Here is a 21,231-nt window from a genome sequence, read left to right on the forward strand (position 1 = left end):
TGCTGAAAGCATTCTTTAGAAATGTTGGCCCATATTGATAGGATAGCATCTTGCAGTTGATGGAGATTTGTGGGATCCACATCCAGGGCACGAAGCTCCCGTTCCACCACATCCCAAAGATGCTCTATTGGGTTGAGATCTGGTGACTGTGGGGGCCATTTCAGTACAGTGTCATGTTCAAGAAACCAATATGAAATGATTCAAGCTTTGTGACATGGTGCATTATCCTGCTGGAAGTAGCCATCAGAGGATGGGTACATGGTGGTCATGAAGGGATGGACATGGTCAGAAACAATGCTCAGGTAGCCCGTGGCACTTAAACGATGCCCAATTGGCACTAAGGGGCCTAAAGTGTGCCAAGAAAACATCCCCCACACCATTACTACACCACCACCACCACCAGCCTGCACAGTGGTAACAAGGCATGATGGATCCATGTTCTCATTCTGTTTACGCCAAATTCTGACTCTACCATTTGAATGTCTCAATAGAAATCGAGACTCATCAGACCAGGCAACATTTTTCCAGTCTTCAACTGTCCAATTTTGGTGAGCTTGTGCATATTGTAGCCTCTTTTTCCTATTTGTAGTGGAGATGAGTGGTACCCGGTGGGGTCTTCTGCTGTTGTAGCGCATCCGCCTCAAGGTTGTGCATGTTGTGGCTTCACAAATGCTTTGCTGCATACCTCGGTTGTAACGAGTGGTTATTTCAGTCAAAGTTGCTCTTCTATCAGCTTGAATCAGTCGGCCCATTCTCCTCTGACCTCTAGCATCAACAAGGCATTTTCGCCCACAGGACTGCCGCATACTGGATGTTTTTCCCTTTTCACACCATTCTTTGTAAACCCTAGAAATGGTTGTGTGTGAAAATCCCAGTAACTGAGCAGATTGTGAAATACTCAGACCGGCCCGTCTGGCACCAACAACCATGCCATGCTCAAAATTGCTTAAATCACCTTTCTTTCCCATTCTGACATTCAGTTTGGAGTTCAGGAGATTGTCTTGACCAGGACCACACTCCTAAATGCATTGAAGCAACTGCCATGTGATTGGTTGATTAGATAATTGCATTAATGAGAAATTGAACAGGTGTTCCTAATAATCCTTTAGGTGAATGTATATCTATATATATATATATATATATCTATATATATATATATATATATATATATATATATAAATCTATATATATAAATCTATATATATTATTATATATTGTATATATACATATATTGTATATATACATATATATATTGTATATAGAGATATATATATATATATATATATATATATATATATATATATATATATATATATATATATATATGCGCATTGATTAAAGTACATACCTTACTCTGTAAATCTTGCAGTCTCAAGTTAACCACTAAGCCACTAAACCACAATGCTCTAATTAAGCAGATTTTCATTACCCCTTAATGTACTTTTTACTCAGATGAATAACATTCTAGTTTCAGCACCAAAATTAAAAGCTATTAGACAAGCTGATTTTGCCACACAAATTAATATATTTACTATAAATATCTAGACATTGCACTGTTATATTAAAGGCAAAAAATGCAACCCTCCTTGCATATTCTGCACCTACTTATACTATTATAGTGATGCAGTGAGTAAGCTGCATCATGCACAAGGCAGGTAACTAGTCCATATTCCGACACAACAACCTCAGTGATGTGCATGTTTGTGGGATGCGAGGGGAAATTAGTATACTTGGAGAAAATGCATGCAGTCACAACAAAACAGGATAACTTAATGTAGAAAGTAAAAAGGCTAAAAACATAACCCATGTCCCTTGAACTGTGAAGCACCAGAATAAGCCAATATGACACCTAAAGACATCTGAAGGCTGAATCTCTTGCTCCTTCATGAATGAATGTATGAATATGGCCTAAAGTACAGTACTGTGTCACACATACAAAATGTTAACATGTTCCTGATTAATTTTACTACTTGTTTTCTACTTTGCCTGCAGTAATTAGATTAAACATGCATAAAATTAAAAGCCATTGTGAACAGAAGATATGCATCTTAACAAAAATAACAATATCCTTAAATCCCTTTAAGACCTACTGTTGCACCATTCGACACAAGACAGGAACCAGCCAAGGATACCAGTTCATTGCAGATTCAACACAGGCAAATAGAGAACGTTCAAACTCAACATGGATAGGGATAGCATTAAAAACATTAACCTTTTAACATTAAGTTAAAATAAAGACTCATCTGCATAATATCCACATGCGGATCGTTTAGAGACTCATCTCAGGTAAGCCTTGTTAAGAAAATGAATGTGTATGTGAGTGAAACTTGAACATAATATTTTGTGAAATTTTACTGTAATATTAGAGTTAAAAATAACAGGGTAGAAGTGTTACCTTAATAAAATCCTTACATCTAGAAGAAAGACTATTATGTTCTACCTGCTGTACATCACAGCTGCTGCAAATTCAATTTAGTTCAGTCTTAAGTAGCACTGCTTCACAATAAATAAATGCACAATGCTAACACTTAAAATTAGAAAAACATTTTAGACAGATAAGAATAATCTTCATAAAGAAATTTTGTAGTTTTTCCAAGAATACATCACCACAATATGGAAAAAAAATAAATGCATAAATAAATGTATAACAGACTCATTTGATGATGGTTGAATTTTGCTGTTAATATATCTTGATTAGACTGATTAATGCAAATCAACTAAAGCTAACCTCTTACCTTGCAAAGGTTTATGGTTGTTTCCCTAAAATTGCTCCATTTATGGCCATGTAATGAGAGTCCGAATAAAAATTCTCCAACAAATATAGTGCTAATAAGAGAGCACAGTGATTTCCACAGACTGTGTTGTCCATCCATGTATCCATTTTCTAAAGTCAGTTTTACATAGCTGATGAACAGGCAAGGTTTCTTCACATTTTAAATCTGTGTGACAGTTAAAAATTGTGGTATTATGGTCACAAATATTTAATCTAGATAATGGTATTTTAAGCTATTACAGTTCTAAAAAGTTTTAAATTTCACTTCAGACTTTATTCCACTTATCTGTGACCTCAACATTCATTATTAAAACGAGTCTTCTCTTTGAAACTATATTATATAGAAAGTATATTGACTCTTATAGAATGAAAAACCATTCATATTTGTTAATGCATATATGAACTCTAAGTGCAAAAAAAGGCCCAAGTTGTCAAACCAACGGGTTTTCTTCACAGAAGCAGATTAGACTAGATTTGCCTTAAAGAAGTAACAGTTGATTAACATAAAGAGTATTGTTGAATCTAAATCATTATAGTCTTTTTTTTCTATCAATTGGGGAAAAATGTGCATCAACCCCATCTACATTTTTAAAATTCTTTACACAGCAGCTTATTTTTATTTTAGGGGGAAAACCTGTGATATGAATTCATGCTTTTGTGGATGCAACAGATGCACACATATTTTAAGGCCCTGCTGATAAGATAATCTGCTAAATCAAGAGATTCAAAATATATATTTTTGTGGGTTTTAGTATCAGGTCATTTGAGTCTCTACCAATTTACAAGAGTAACTTTGTACAAAGGTTAATATACAGTATATTACTTTGATCTACCTACTAAATGTAACACACTCTATACTTTGCTTTGTGGTAGAGAGCCTTTTAATAATATTTACAAATACAGTATCTGTAAGCTACCAATATCCCATTTTCTTGATGTTTCCAGTTAATTTTAAACACACACAGATGATAAACAAAAGTGTGCCAACCAATATCTGCCTTCCAAATATACAATATAATACACATCTTCAATTCTCGAAGTTAAAGGATTCTTTTTCCACCACCACACATCAGACTGTTATAGAGCCTTCTGCTACAACTACTTTCCCATCAGACTGTGGACTTGTTAAAATGTATTAACTGTGTTGTACAGGAAAAAAAAATCTCTAATTCCTAATTTATAATTCTTCAAAACAGTAGTTCAGAATATCTGCATGTGCCTGTAAGTGAAGCTGCCATGACATAAGACAACATAGTCCATAATTTTTTTATCTAATTTTTTATTTCATGGTGTATAAAATAATATGTCTTATATAAATATTTCAGTAGGCTTTATATACTGTAGCAATTTATTTATTTTAAACAAAATATGAATCAAATTTATTCCTAAAGTGTATGCACCTTTATAGAAGTCTGTAAAAAACTGAGTAACTGAAGTGTATGATACATCTACAAGATGAAAGCTGACGTACAAAAGTATAGTATATTCATTCACACTGAGGATACATAAAGATGCCAACTGACTGAAGAGCAAGGCTTTGAACAGTTGAAGTAAAACATAAACCCTGGGAAAAGGTGACAAAAACAATGGGGTAACAATGAAAAATCTTTGTGACAGAGATGTATTCTGTGGGGGTCACCATCTCCAAGTGGACAGGCATAGTTTGGATTTAATGCAAGCTAATTTGTTTTCCAGTTTGCCAAAAGTGTAAAGTACAAAATAAGTGTACTTATTAAACCATATCTCAGTGACTGAATTTCAATGATAACAAAGTTAACATTCAAAGGCCTATTAGATTAATATGTATAACCAGATAAAGGATCGGTTTTTATGGAAACTATGCGATTGGAACTTCTTATTGTCACTTCAATTCCAAATTCAGTCTCTGGGAGTCAAGTGTGTCGATTAATTAAAACTCACACAGAGAGATTTACAAATTGTATTCAAGTTAGTTATCCCAGAAGTATTCCCAGCATTCTGTCATTTCAAAGAACAAACTAACATTTAGAGTTTAAAAACCAGAGAATAAACAATCACATGAGAGAGAAGTAGGGTACTTATGGACACCATACAATCTTTGAACACTGAGTGATGACAACTAACATTCCAGCAACTAAGAAACTGTACAGATTACAACTTTAAAGCAGAAAGAGTAATAAAAAAAAAACACATCTAAGAAGTTGGCCAGAAAGAACAACAACAAAAAATTATGTGTGCTTATGCAGGTAACTAATGAGCATAATCAACCCGAGTGTGATGGTAAATTCAATCATCTTTGTGTCTATACATTAGTAACTTGAGGACACCTGTAACACTCATACAGGAAAAATTAAGTGCAATGGAGAAAGCAGGCTTGGAAGCAAATCTTAAGAAATTCCATGCATTTTTTCTTCTTCTTGTATGTTCTTGTATGGCAAACACGGTTACATGAATGTCAATATCACAAGGGAAAAACACCAATTAAATGACAATGGCATTAAGCAGCTTATAAGTAAAAAATGGGTTTCAAGAAAGAAGAGAAAATGTCTGGTAATTAGTGAAGTCATTCACATAAGTTGATTAGCCAAAAGTGTTGAATGCTATTAATATTCAGTCATGGTGCTTGAATGCAAATGGATTCCTGCAAAGCTTGCTAACAGAATCTCTCCTGACATGTACTGTATTTTTATGTTGCAAAACACTCCACTAAATAAATAATACTTTTGTAGCTATCAATATAACCTGCAATGGAACAGACCTAAAACGGCTTTGCACATCACAATACCAAGCCCTGCTGTAGAACTACTGAGCTCCATTAGGTTGTGTTCTATCAGCTACCTAACAACATCTTTAAAGTTTATTTATCCTAGTTTATATAGATGAGCACATTTATAACACACCAGTCCTCCAGACTCATGTAATAGCTGCAGGCACTGCATTCTGACAGCAATCTGTTGAGTCATTAGGTGGCATTGTGGATTTGATTGCTCTCTTAATTCTTCGTCCTGCCTGAGGCTTAGGCTATGTTTCAAGCATATGGTACTGCCTTTGAGTTGACAGATTTTTTACAAGAAAGTGCCCGTGGAAACAGAAGCCTGCGTAATAAATCATAAAGGCAGGAGACAATCAACAGGAGACCACCCATTCTCAGACCTTTGCACTTTTTTGGAACACCTTATTTAAATACAATTGGAAATGAAACAAACTTTTTCTTGCAGATACAGTTATAAGAAGCAACTCAGGTGAAAACATTCACTAATACAAGAAAAAAAAAAATAGAGTAGTTTTGCAGTGCACCTCCCAGGATTAAAATATAGTGCTATCCTAAACAGAACTATTAAGTTTAACAAGCAAATTAAATATTTATAACAAAGCTGCAACTAAAAGCCTACCCAGTTTCCCTTTGCCCCATGCTGTAAAGACCACCAGGTTTACTGTTACAATTTCATTTACAGAAATTTTCTAAATTAAAATTAAGTTTAAAAAAAAATCTAAAAATGTATTCTAAATTCTCAGCAGCTTTCATTTAAATGATTTTAGGTGACTAGTATAATCTCTCAATTTGCAGGTTAGATATAACCTCTCTCTCTCTCTCTATTACAGCAAATGATCCCAATGAATGAGGCCAGCAGTTCCAAAGTCTTCTGTGGTCTAACTTTAGAAGTCGTATACATTCTCCAGAAACGGAAAGCAAAAAAATGAACATTCTGACAGATCCCATAAGAAAGGGATGATAAAAACTATATTATCTTCATTTTGTAAGATGAGGAGACAATGGTTTTATCAGCTTTAGTTACTCCATATACCTCATTTATTATCTTTATATGTTTATCTTCTTCTTATTATTATTTTAGTAGCATATCTTACTAGTATATGCTTTTGCTTCATGTACTTTTAAGGTAACTGGCTTGTTATTTTTGTAAAGCACTTTGAGGAAATAAAAGCATTACTTCTATTAATTATCAGGCTAATTTGAGCTCCAAACAAGGAAATTTTGAAGTATAAGGGAATTTCTAATTTTCAAATTCAAGTTAGACAACACGAAAGTTAACATTTTGAATTTAATGTTGATTCATTGTTACAGGGAGTCAAACATGGCAGAATATAGTTGTCCTTCATTTGGAATGTGTCAAAGTACAGTTCTTTCACATATTCCAGAAACTGGTGGACAGGTAAATTAAATGAAAGTGAATTCTCTTTGACATGATCTATAACACAGTTTGTGTAAAAATTGGTTTTACATCTGAAGCTTTATTTTATTTGTATTTCCTCTCAAATATGGTGATTTCTGAAGTGATCTAAAGCTTGGTAAAATCTCCTTGGATTACCATGCTGTTAACAGTGTATTGAAAGTTACTTTTAATAATCTAGTAAAATGCTGTTTATATCTGAATACATTAAACAAAATAGTCGATGCAAGTCATCCACATTTTCTTTAGTTGCCAGCTTTCATACTCAGTGATGGTAGTGGGAAGCTGTAGGTTATATTATTGGACTTTAAGACTGTCAAAAAGATACCTATTATTATAGTACAGCCAAGCAGGTTGGTCACTTGCAGATGACAAAACAAAACAAAAAAAAAAAAACTGAAAATCATGCATTGACATTTTGTTATTTAACACATCTCAAATAAAAAAAGAAATTACTAAAATATGATTTGTTTAGAACTACAAAAAAAAGACCTTGCATCCTTAAGTCTACTGTAGCCACATTTCTTAATTTTCCTTGAAATTTTACATCGCAACTAACCAATAGATCTTGGCACACCCAGTTATGTAATGGTTATTTATTTACATGCAAACCAAAGAGACGTCTAGTCAATCAGGTCAACCCACATTGTTAAAATGGAAAATGCAATGTTATCAAGAAACAAACTATTTCTACCCCATAAATACAGAACGACCCATTTTGATGTTTATTTTTTATCCTATAAATCCAATGGTTCAGACACTCACTGTTAAATATAAATGTAATATTTAAGCAGCATTTCTCAACTTCAGGGTCAGGAACTTTGTAAAAATATATGTATTTTAATTTTTTCATATAATGCATAAAAAGCACACTGTGCTCTGAATCTTTTCCTTGCAAAATTTGATGATGATCTTCACATGGTGTAATTTTCAGATTTATTTTCAAAGTCATAAGTACGAATTGTTTAATTGTTCAGGGACATTAGTAAATCATATTGTCTCCTCTATAAAGCTGTAACAGCTGCCTGATAATATACAGGTTCTAGCTAGCTGCTTTTATGTTTTTATTTTTATAATGCCCTCTATTAACTTGCTTGTTTGAAAAAAATAAGCTTAAATGTTCATTCTTTTTGTTGCTGGTTGAACATATTCTAGCATCCACACTTTAGGAATTTACAAAGTTGTTAGTAATCTCATAAAACACATATTATGGTCTCAAATATACTGTGTATATATATATATATATATATATATATATATAAACATAATGTTGGAAAAGTATGGGTGTAGTTTTTAGTGACTATACAATATATCATAACTCCTGAACTAGAGTCTACTGAAGCTTCAGTTTTTGCTACTCTAATGTATGTTTTCCCTTTTCCTTTGTGAATTCTTTCTTTTTTTTGTCATAGTATTGTTCTACAGTAGTGTATACTAGGAGATTTTGCTGTACACACTTCAAGACTGTTGTTAATGAGTCATTCCATTAGACATTTTCACTCAGTTACTAGATGGGCTTCTTGATGCATTCTGACAAGGGACTAACACAATTAATTACTTAAAACACTGTCACACATCAAGATCTCTCTGTCGCGTGACACAGGCAATGCATAATTGTACTTGGGAAAGTGAGCTACCAGAAGTTAGGGTATGAAATGTAACAGATTTCAAAATTATATTTTCGTCTGCATCCTTTTCACTTATCCGGTAAAGGTAAAGCAAACAGTATATTGAAAAACAAGACATGAATAGGTTTCCTAAGCGACAGAGTTTACATTTTGTTAGGTATAACATTAAATATTAAGATGGGCAACAAGCAGTATATCCCATGCATATATTGGCACTGTGCTGATACATGAATATTGTCTAGGTTATTGATGATTTACTAAGGATATGTCAATGATACTTAGATATTTTAATATAATCTTACAATCAAGAACAGAAAACAGTTATGTTTTAACAATATTTTTTTTTTGGAAAATAAATTAAAGCAGCTCATATATTAACAGTTTTGGATGCTTTATGTTTTTTGGTTTACGGTTTCAGCACATTCTATAAAACAATTGGACCTTATCTGTTCACAATAGAAAGATTTGTCTTTTAATTATTTCTAAAGTTCATTTCCATGGGGCTTAATAATGTCTAACTACTAAACAAATATGAGCATTATTCAAAAATGCTTCATGACACAAACCAGAGCGAGCGGTGCAGACAAGTCTCATATTTGTTTCATGACTACGATATTGGGTTGTTCAAACTCGCATTGTTAAAGTCAAACTTTAAATGTGTAAATACACGCTTTCTAGTGGGCATGATCAAGCTATTACAATTACAGAGTAAGAAATGTTAGTTCACAAAATTGTTTTTGAACAATTATACTATATTTCCACAGTTATGCATTGAGTTAATAGAAATTTTTAACCAAAGTGTTGAATGGAGAATTCTGAGCTATTCTGAGTGGATTATTGAAGAGTATGGTACAGATCATAGATATAGAGGTACTTTGGCAAGCGGAGTGATTCCTGCACCAATAATTAGATTGAGAAGGATAAGAAAGCTACTGTAAAGGCCAACATGTGGCAGCAGAACCAATAAATGGGCAAAATGATAAAAATATGAGATGTCTAGCAAAGACTAAATAAAAGGGAGTCTCTCAGCAACACATCATCTTCTTGTTAATGTCAAATTATACTGTAGACAGAGAACTGCTACAATTCTTATTTTGTTTTCTCAAAGGTCTTTAACTGATTTTTTGTTACTTTAGAATGTGAGTATATGAACATGGATGTCCTGCAATGGACTTGTGCTCCATCTACAGTTGGTTACAGCCTTGCACCTGATGATACTGAGATAAGCTTGACCATGACATACTTTAAGTTGTATTTAGTTGGATGGATGACTTTAGTTAATTCAAAACAACATAAAAATAAAAATCTAATGTTTAAAAACTGTCATATATGAATCAGATAAAAAAAAATATATTTTATTATGACAACTTTTCTAGAGAGAATAACAGACAGATACCCTGCCATAGTTTAAATTTCCTATGCCAGAAGCCGTTTAATGCCCTTTAAATGGCAATCCATAACTTCACATTGCAAACAAGCCTCCAAGGTAAAATGAAACCTCCTAACAGAAGGCCAGTAAAGCACAAGCTCACTGGGTCCTTCTGTGCCTAACATCATACCTTACACAGCTTCTGCTGATCAGTTACTAGAGATTGATGGGTGTCTAGTAAACAAGTTGGATTCTCCCCACAGCCCTCTTAGCACAAAGAAAAAAACACTTTGAGGTTATTGTAAAAAGTTATCTTTTGTCTGTTGCCTTCACTGACTCCACAATTTATCAAACCTCAAAACAAGCCTAAAAGTCTAGTTTAAGTGCACAGCTCATCTGGGATCTCTACAATTCAGCCCCCATCTCCTTCATCTTAATCTAAGGATCACTTACACATGCTGTCAGTGCCGGAACTGTGCAGACTCATCACACTCCCTTTGGTAGCAGACCGACAGGAAATTGTCCTAGATCAATAGGTAGTGCCATAAATAATGTCTGAATGCCATTTCTGTCCATTCATGCAGACATCACCATGATGATACAGAGTACAGGGCCTGTTCTGGGTTTTCTACAACAACCAAAAGCATAATTTTCCTTCTTTGGACAGGTGTTGTGAAATAAAAATTTTTGTTAAAAACTATTTTCATATTGTATTTCAAACTCATATTTTCTTGATTTATTGTATTAAGTTTCCTATCCCTGCACAATGATGCATGCCTCATTTGTTATTAATTACTACAAGTCAGCAGAAAAAAAAAAAAAAAAACTGTTTTCAGTTATGAATTCCTTCTTTGACATTAGTGTAATGCCACTGGAAAAACATATTCTCATTGTAATGTTATTTTTTTACTCTGGTAAGTAGTTTGAAAAAATGAAATGCACTTTCCTTCATTTAAGACTGACAGTATTAAAATCTCACATGTCAGTCACTATGCAGGGTCCACAGAAGATAAACTAGAGTCACCTTGTATCTCTGATGCAACAGCTTCAGTAACTGCAAATTTAAACTGAAGCAATTTAGATGGCAACGATGCAAGTCTTCCTCTATCACTGGCCAGCTCATGATTACAGAGATCTTCTGAACACCTCTTATTTAGCATTAAAGCAGGTTTTCTCTGGAAATTACTCCTTAGGACTGTCTGTAAATCAGCACCAATTGGCTCAGTCAAATAAGGCTTAAATACTCACCTCTTGTCATTTGTATTTAAATTTGGCTATACCTGTATTCTCTTAATCAAACATAATATTTTAAGGTTAGAAAATTTTAATGTAGTGTGATGGAAGACTACTTAGGTCCTACGGTTCAATTTTTGGCTTACTTACTTGCTTGCTATCTCTATGCACATCAGTTCTCCTCACTGAGGTCTTTTTTCTAGGTTCAGACCAAAACCAGGAGGCTATACATATACATATATACATGCATATTAATGAATTTATAGCTCTAAATTTAGCCTGGTGTTTATGTTGATAGTCACCTGTCCTAGTTGTCCTGCAATGAACAGGCAACCAGTACAGGACTGATCCTTGCCTAGCACCTCTTGTTGCTATCATATGATTTGCATGCTAACCACTCAACTCTGAATTATCTTGCATACAGAATTTTTCACTAAACACTACAAAAAATAAAGTTGATTCAGAAAATATTCAGATATTTTTTACTTTCTGTACACTTTGTTGTGTTCTAGAATTGGTTTTAAATGAATGAATTTACCTATCAATCTACACCACATAACTGATAATTGTGAAATGTTTCCAGAAAGGCTTGCAAATTTATTAAAAACCAAAAAAATGTCAATTTCTCATTTATATAAGTATTCAGAACTTTTGCAGTGGCACTTTAAATTGAGGTCAAGTACATTCTGTTTGCTTTAATTATCCTTGAGATATATTTATAACCTGAATCTGCCTGTGGCAAACTGAATTGGTTGGACATAGTTTAGAAAGCAAACACCTGTGTATATACAGTAATGTCCCACAATTAACACTGCATGTAAAGACAAAATCCACGTGATGGAAGTCAAATTAAATTTGTGGTGAGGCATAGATCAGGGCAGGGGTATAAAACAATTTGTAAAACTTTGAGTGCTCCCAGGAGCACAGTAACCTCGGTAATTTAGAACACCTAAAACTCTTCCTAGAGTATGCCATCCAAGAATGCCCCTGGTTAGGGAGATGTCGAAAAAACTTAATGGTCACGCTAACAGGGCTTCAAACGTCCTCTGTAGAGATGTGAGAACCTGTCAGAAGAATGACCTTCTCACCAGCACTCTGCCAATTAACCATTTATGGTACATTGGGTATATAGAAGCCACTCAGTAAAAGGGATATAATAGCCCACTTGGAGTCCACCAAACAGCCCTTAAAGCCTTGTAAGAGCATGTTAAAAGAGATTCTCTGGTATTTTAAGACAAAAATTGATCTCCATTGGTGGGACTCCAACCACTATATCTGGCAAAGACCAAGCACTGCTTATCACCCGTCTAATACCATCCCTACAGTGAAATATGGTGGTGGCAGCATCATGCTATGGTATGCATCTTGGTGGCAGGGACAGGGAGATTGGTCAAAGTTGAGTGGAGGAAGAAGACAGCCAAGGTCATTAAAGAAAATCTTCAGAGTGCATGTGACCTCAGATTGGGGCCTTTCAATACAACTGTGACCCAAAGCATATAGCCACGACAGTGCTGGAATGGCCTGGAAATATGTCTGACTGTCCTTTAGTGGCCCATCCAAAGCCCAGACTTAAACCCTACAGAACATCTATGAAGAGACCTGAAGATATCAGTTTACAGACACTTCCCATCCAATCTAATGCAGCCTGAGAGGATCTGCCATGAAGGATAAACTGCCCAAATCCAGGTATACACAGCTTGTAGAGAACACTTGAAGCTGAAAAAGCTGCCAAAGAGGTTTCTACAAAGTATACTGGGTATGTACCATACAATTAACTATGATGTAGAGTATTTAAAAACAGAGGCTTTATATTAACAAATCATATGATATATTATTTACAAAACCCAAGAAGGTTATGAAATACAGACCAAAATCAAAAATGACCCAATTCGAGTGAAGCTGAATTAGTTTATAAAGCCCAGTAGTCATTAGTTGGGTTGGTCAAGGCATTTATTGCAAGAATGTTTTTCACAGCTTTTCTAAATGAATCATTAGGGTTACAACCATGAGTTAGACAAAAGACCACTAAATCAATTTCATCCTTGCAAAGGAGGAGACCTGGGGTGACAGGAATGTCTGATTAGCAACAAATTCAATGTGTAGTACAAATATGAAATAAATAAAAATCAGGGAAAAAAACAGCACACAGTCATGGCTTTGGTCAGCTGTGTCCATAGCTTTAAATGTCACTGGAAAGAACAGTGATATACAGGATAATACACAAGAAACTGATAGACCTTTGCAAACATTTAAAAAAAGACGTACACCTTCCAAATTAACTGTCTATATTACACTTAAAAGAGCAGTCAGAATTAATGCAGATAAATTGGACCGGTTTCTGGACTCTAGGCTGTATGGCTGCCTATCCAATCCAAAGTACTGACTCTGTTTATATTTACCAAACTGCTGAGAGTGCATAGCATAGCCCTACACCAGACAAGGTCATACCAGAGAGAACTTGAAGTAAGTTGGTGAAACTGTGCATAACTTGGTCAAAATACAAAGCAACTGACCATTTGATGTTATTTTCCTGACCTGAAATGTTAAAATCTAAAACAGCTTTCATATTCAACGCCATGTCATCATATTATAAAGAGGTATTAGAAAAAAAAGGGATACAATGTTACTTTAAAGTAGTTTGTTCAACAGTCAGAAAAATGATAATGACATATGCAATGGCACAGCATTCCTGGGCATCAGCCTAACTACATCAATAGATACTTAAAAATATTCTAAATATTTTGGTAAACTGTAGAAGATACAATTTTTATGCACAAGATTTTTATGAGGTTTGCTTTTTCTTTCATAATGTCAACATTTGACAAATGCAGAAAAAATATATAAGCATAGACTTACCTGCAAGCTACTTCCACCATACAAATGCCATTTTAATTGACATATATACTATATCAAAGATTATACACTCCAAACAACATTTATAAAAACGTAAAGCACTGGCTTTTAAAGAAAACTTCTTGCTTCCAACTTCTGCTTTGGCTGTTCCCTCTGCATCTTGCTCTGTTACACCCAACACCTGCATTTCCTCACTCATTGCATCCATAAACTTTCTGTAAGGCCTTCCTTTTTTTCTCTTGCCTGGCAGCTCTACCCTTAGCATCCTTTTCCTAATATACCCAACATCTCTGCTCTAACAATATGAAACTGTAAATCACAATTATGCAATTATGTAACATTCTGGAAAATCTTTACACTTGGCAGGGCAAAAAAAACAAAGCACTGGAAATTCCACAAGCTACCTGGTCATGAACAACTACTGTTCCTAATCAGAACCTTCTAGGCAAAGCACTATTAATGTGCCTTCCCTGTCCTGAAACACCACATTTCATTACACCTTCTGGCATCACTAACTGCATCTATGAGTACCTTCACATATAGCTGCCCTAACTATCCTCAAAATCCTTAATTTGATTTGCTTAAGAGTGTCAAAGATGGAATACACAAAAGACTGATCTGAAGTTGTGTAGATTCCAGAGTTGATTGGATGCACAAGGTTGTTCTTATGTTTAGTTTTTAAGTTCTCATATATATATAGGCTTGTGCCTCCTCCAGACCGCGAGGGGGCATCCGTCCTGGTTCTGTTGGGAGCCACGGGTCGAGGGCATGGAAGCCCTACCCTGTAGGGGCCCGTGGCCACCGCCAGGCGGCGCCCCGATGCCGGTTCATCCCGTGTGGCCCTCGGCCGGGGATGGAGCCTGGCCGGGACGCCTTAGAGGACCGGAGGAGGGTGTGTGCCTCCTCCAGACCGAGTGGGGGCATCCGTCCTGGTTGGACAGGGGGCCTCGGGTACAGGGCTTGGAAGCCCAGCCCTGTAGGGACCCGTGGCCACCGCCAGGAGGCGCCCCAGTGCCTGTTTATTCCGGGAGCCCGGCACTTCCGCCACACCAGGAAGTGCCGGGGGGAAGACGACCGGGTAGACACGGGCGGCTTCCGGGTGCACAGCCGGCACTTCCGCCACACAGGGTGTGGCCACCGTTAAGTGCCGGGAAGCAGCTGGAGCCCATCCGGCTCCCCATAAAAGGGGCCGCCTCCCTCCAGTCAGCAGTGGATGTCGGGTGGAAGTGGACAGAGCTGGAGAGAGGACAGGAGGCGGCCAGGACAAAGGCACAGAGACTTTGGGCCCTCGACTTTGGGGGATTCGGTGCAGAAGGCACTGGGGTTGCGTTAGTGCACGATAACTGTAAATAGTGTAAATAAAGTGTGTTGGGTGAAAATATGTCGTCCGTCTGTCTGTGCCAGGGCCAGCGTTCACAATATATATATATATATATATATATATATATATATATATATATCACAGATGTCTGGGGTTCTTACCTGGCCGGGATGCCTGGAGGGACCGGATAGAGACATTAAAAGCTTCTGGGTCAGGAGGACACAACCGCCCTGGAGCAGGAGAGAACCACAGGAGAGGAGGAGACACATTCCAACTCGTTGGGACCCGTGGCCACCGCTGGGGGCGCCTTAAGCCTCATAGAACCCGGGAGAACTTTACTTCCGCCACACTTGGCAAGATGGCGGAGGAACCTGCCACGGACGCCCGAAGTGCTTCCGGGGCAAAGGGCAACACTTCCACCACACCAGGAAGTGCTGCTGGAAGATCGTCACCAGCCACCTGGAGCACATCCGGGCGGGAATAATTATTTTTTCTAATATGAACTGTTATCGTTTTTTCGTGTCTGCCATTTCTATAGGAGGGTGACAATGAGTTAAATTCCAATGGATGTTTTTCAAATGTTGACAAGCAATAAGCAAAAGGTATCACTGAAAAACCCATGAAAACAAAACGAGCAAAAAAACAGTATGAGGAAAGTTCGAAGAAAGAATTTTTTTTATAATGTTTCTGTTTGGGGATCGTTGTGCACAACTGAGCTGCGACCGCAGAACTAAGACCTCTGTGGATGATTCATTCAGGCATTTCAAGGTCTTTTGGGCACTTCGTCGTAATGAAAGTATCTGCTGAATGTACTTCGTAGTAACGAGAATTCTATAGACTCGTGTCATATGGGGAAACTATCGGGACCATAAAAATACTTCATTGTAACGGAATTTTACCTGTATATCACATATATATATATATAAATTACATATAGATTTTCTGTGTGTATACACATATACTGTATACTGCAGTGGGTTGGCACCTTGCCCAGGATTGGTTCCTGCCTCCAGCAGACCCCCGTGACCCTGTGTTTGGATTCAGCGGGTTGGAAAATGGATGGATTGATTTTTGTTTATATATATATATATATATATATATATACACACACACACACACACACACACACACACACACACACACATATATAATAATTTTAAGATTCAAAGACCTATCTACTTGCACCTGTGATGCCACAGAATATACAGTAGCTGCTGTTGGAACTTGAAGCTATAAGGTTAATTAATGTGGGTGAAATCCATTTTCATGCTATGAGTGTGGGAGAACTGCAGTATTCTCAGAATTAACCTTCAGTGGTTGTCCTCAATGCACTTGAATAGGACACAAAGGTTTTATATTATAGCAAAAGAAAAACTGGGGGAGAGGAAAAAAAATTGTGTTTAATGAATAACATTTTATATATTACATGAAAGCTGGAGGCTTAATTTACTGTACAAGTTATACCTTTATCTAACGTCAACTTCAGCTTCTCTTCGGGTATAGATGATATTTTACATGGGAATGCGGTTTTACTACTATATGTACACTGAGAAAATAATACTCTATATCATTTGAGTAACACACTACAAATTCACACCAGTTGTTGTCTCTCTTTGAATTTCTTTGAGTCTTTGAAAGAGAAAATCTAAGAACTTAACGAAAGAATAAAAGATTAAAAAGTACAGGAAACGTGCAGGATTTTAATTGTAAGGTAAACAAACAATATTAGCTTATGTACAATTCTTGCTACCGTGCTTTATTATAGCGTTTCTCTTTTTTATATTCTACCCTTATTTTTCAGATTATCTACAAACAAAAACAGCAGTCAAAGCCACTTGTCACAGCACCCCTGGTGGAACATCTTGAATGAAAGTAAATTATACATTGTCAGGCATATTGACTTTACTAAGAGGATGAATAAAACTGACTCTCTCATGATGCATTAGGTGCTTGGCAGAAGTCCAGCCCCAGTAAATAACCCTACAATACCAGTGTCTATCCTGATTTTCTTCACATACACTGGCCTGCAGAACACTGTGGTTAATTGCTTATCAATTTTTTTCTTTAAGGACACAGAATCTTAAAACAATTAATTTTCATGGAACGAACAAGAACGTGAATAGTACATTATTTCCTGCTTTACCATTGCAGCCTTATGTGTAAATTACATCTGGCTTGGCTATTGACTTTGGAAATGCATTTGTATTGGTATACTTGTAACATTCACTGAAGCAAGTCTTGAAGAGCTAGAGTAGAAGGAATGATAAAAAAAAAAAAAAACCTTTACAATTTATCCTATAGTGATAACATTATTAATGGTATTCTGTAACAGAATTAAATAGGCAGTACTTTAATACAGCTTTCATTTTAAGAAAACCTTTACTATATGAAATTGTTTGGTGTTGCACTGACTAAACAAATAACAATTTGGTTACCCATAGACTGGGTATAGCAATTTCTGAAAAAGGAGAATCTCATTCTTGTGTTATGCTAAAAAATTATCCAAAATATCACAATAGGGTTCATTCGGATTACACATCTGAAAGTATCAAAACTGACAAAGAAAAAATCAAGGAGCATTATCACCCCATTAAAATCAGGTGGAAAAAAAGTGAAGATAAATTTGCTAATTACAATACTCAAAACAGAACATTTTTGTTATACACACAAAAAATACAAAGAGAAGAAAAAGCTGCAGTAGTTTAAAATCTCACATTTTCCATTTTATGAAATCCCATTAAATATTCAATTTGTAAATTAAGGAGTTATTTTTATTGTTATATTATATATATATATATATATATATATATATATATATATATATATATATATATATATACACATATATGTCTACACGTGGAAGTGTGTGTATGTGTGTATCTGTCTGGCCTGGAAGTACGAGGTGGATTCTGGGTAAGGGCTCCGCCTCCGAGGAAACAGAAAACACCCTTAGCCACTAATAGCGCAAGTGAGGCCAGCACGTCAGCAAAATGAAACCTCAGAAGAAAGACAAAATCACTTAGCCGCTATCATTGGCAAAACGGTATCCCTTTTACTTTTCCTCCCGAGCTAATGTACAAGCAAGGCGAGCACGTCTGCAAGACGAATCTTCCAAGGACAGAGATGCCCAGAGTAGTTTTTTTCAATTGTCTGACATCTCTACATTTCATGTTTTTTTTCCCCCCCAGACGATTTCAATAGTTTCTAGGACCATGGGCTTTTTACAGCATGGGCTTACATATATATTGTTATCAAGCTTACTTTAAACCAACGGTTAACAACTAGTGAGGTGTACCCAAAATTATGATACAGAGAGCATTCACAGCACATCACTGTTTTTGTATTAAACAGTTAAAAAAAATCCAAGTAATTATTCATTTAAAATATCCACTTTTGTAGCTCAGGTATAAAAGAGTTAGCCAATACATTGCCAACATTTGAAAAGTCACTACAATATTCTCCTTTTTTGTTTGTACAATCACTTTCACGTACATTTTTATAGCATTAATGTACAGCAAGGCCCTAAGTGAAATTCATCTTTGTTGTCATTTCAGTATTCCAATGCAGTATTGAGAATAATCACATGCCAGTGTGGAATTTACAGGTACAGTTTGTATTCATGGAAGTTTTGTGGTCTGCTTCCATGTCCCATATATATACGTAGGCTACATTCATTTTCAAATCTAAAGTGGCCCAGTTTGAGAAAGAGTGCATGTGTAAGTGTGTTCTGCAATGTGGACACAGCATCTCCTGGTTTCTAAAGCACATATGCTTCCTTGCCTTACATGCAGTGCAGCTGTGATGGTCACCACCTCCCTCTCACTCAAAAGCCTTGTTTATAATTGCTGCTGTCATTTATACTCATGAAGGCCTGTTCCATCGGCATGTTGATATTCTATTCTCCTACTCAGTAGGTGACAGTGGATGTTCAATGTTGCAATACCTAACAATTTCATGAAGAGGAAGTTAGATTCTGATAATGGAAACAGAATTGTGCCTATTACTACTGGTAAGTTGGGGGGGAAGGTGAAGTGTTAGATCCATTAACCAAAAACAGTGAAGGGAGAACGAGTATGATATTCTCAAGATTGGGGTGACATGCATGATGAACAGATGCACTTCAAATATTTTTGCATGTCTTCCTTGCATTTTGATGACCTATTGTGTCATATTAAGCCCTTTGTTCATCATTCCAGCACCCATATAATCAGCCTTTCATCACAACACTTTGGACATAAGGTGGACGTATTAAGTATAAACCAGGTTTTACTCCAACAGCAGCCGTCAACTTCTTTGTGAAAAAAGTCAATACTTCTGCAGTAACTGCTTTTTCAGAGTAACACGGGTATTTCTACTTAAATAAAATCCATACTATATTACATTACTCATTATTTTAAAGAGTAATCTGACTACATATTATACATTACTTTTAAAGCATTTTCCCCAACACTGCTTACAAACAATGCTCTCAGCATAGAAGGCCACTACATTAGGCATGGTTTCTTACCAAAAATGATCAAAAAATCCCATCTAGAAAAATAAAATAAGCACACAAATTATCTGTCTTCATTCTTTTAGTTTAAACTTTGCTGTTCATTAAAATATATCAGCCTAACATGAAAATGGAAACATATGGATTAAAGACATGAACAAAAATCTTATCCCTTTAGATAGGAAAATGATTTGTGAAAAGATTATCAAACCTTTACTCTCAATTCCAATCTTCAGAAGGCAGGTATGTACTTTTACAAGAAAATAATCTGTTTCAAGTAAGCAAAGGGTTATTAGTACAATTCTAAAGCTTAGATCAGTCTCTACCAGAAAACCAATATGGGAATTGACTTTGGAAGGCTAGAAAGTAGCACAAGCTTTTTCCTTGCAAATTGAAAGGGAAAGTAAAGGAGAATGCCTGCAAGCCAGAACAATTTTTTGATAAAAATGAAATTAGACGAAAAATACCCCACAAGCTCAAAAGCAACCAGTTGGGTTCCTGGCAGAAAAGGACAATATGGTCTCATACAGGAACAGAACATATCATATGAAAAAGCAGAGGATAGCTAATATGTATATGCTTTTGTAATATAAAACTAAACTTCTGGAAATGTTGCCAGGTGTCTCTAGTCTTTTTTAGATTAACAGCTCAAAATCAGGCCACATCATTGGCTAGATTCGATTTACTCAGTTAATTGCAACACAAGACACAGAAGTTATGCTATCTGCTACTTGCCTGTGGGTGGGTGGTGATTTTCTGTACAAAACACCTAAAAATGACTGGCCAACTGTTGCTTGCTTGAGGTTCACCTGTATGCCATTAGGTACACAATGCTCCATAATACTAATAATAATTTTTATTTATGTAGTGCCATTACCATGCTCACTGATTGGGCTAGGAAGTACTTCACCCTTACATAGCAAATAAAAAGCAATGTGGGAATCTTTGGAGTCTTTGGTCTGGGTCCAGTCAATTTAAGAAATCAGCATTAAGTGAAATACCCAGACGAGACTACCCAGGCAAAATTAAGTCTTAAAGACTCTGACTGCACCTATATCAATAACTTTATAAGCATATTAGTGAATTGGTGGTAATTATAATTTTAAAACTAATAAGTTGTAGACAACATGCCATGCAACTTATGAAAGCAAAATGTGTTTTTATCAAGTGTAGGTTCGAAGGTAACAATTTGCACATGATAAGCTAAATTCATTAATTACTTAGGTTCTAAATGCTGTTAATATTACATGGCTTATTTTTTTTTATCACATTTTGCTTTAAGTGAAGTTACCTGAAATATAATCTTGAATTTTGATTTCAGATCATGTCTTGTGAGATTTGTTTGCTCTCCTGCATTTTTTTAAAATATGTTTGATGACACAATATATAATTT

General features: G+C 35.8%; 1 protein-coding gene across 6 annotated transcripts in view; it reads right to left on the reverse strand.

Moving 5' to 3' along the window:
* nrg1 (neuregulin 1) overlaps positions 1-21,231 on the reverse strand; it is a 172,680-nt gene that overhangs the window by 56,367 nt on the left and 95,082 nt on the right. Inside the window, exon 1 of one of the 6 annotated variants that reach the window (XM_039758777.1) lies at positions 2,736-2,752. The exons of the other annotated variants lie outside the window; for them this stretch is intronic. The gene's annotated coding sequence lies outside the window, so the exon portion shown is untranslated. Of the gene's footprint in view, positions 1-2,735; positions 2,753-21,231 lie in introns of those variants that run through there. 6 annotated transcript variants of the gene reach the window in all.

This window comes from Polypterus senegalus, chromosome 7 (assembly GCF_016835505.1).
Source record: "Polypterus senegalus isolate Bchr_013 chromosome 7, ASM1683550v1, whole genome shotgun sequence".
In the NCBI taxonomy this organism is placed as follows: Eukaryota; Metazoa; Chordata; class Cladistia; order Polypteriformes; family Polypteridae; genus Polypterus; species Polypterus senegalus.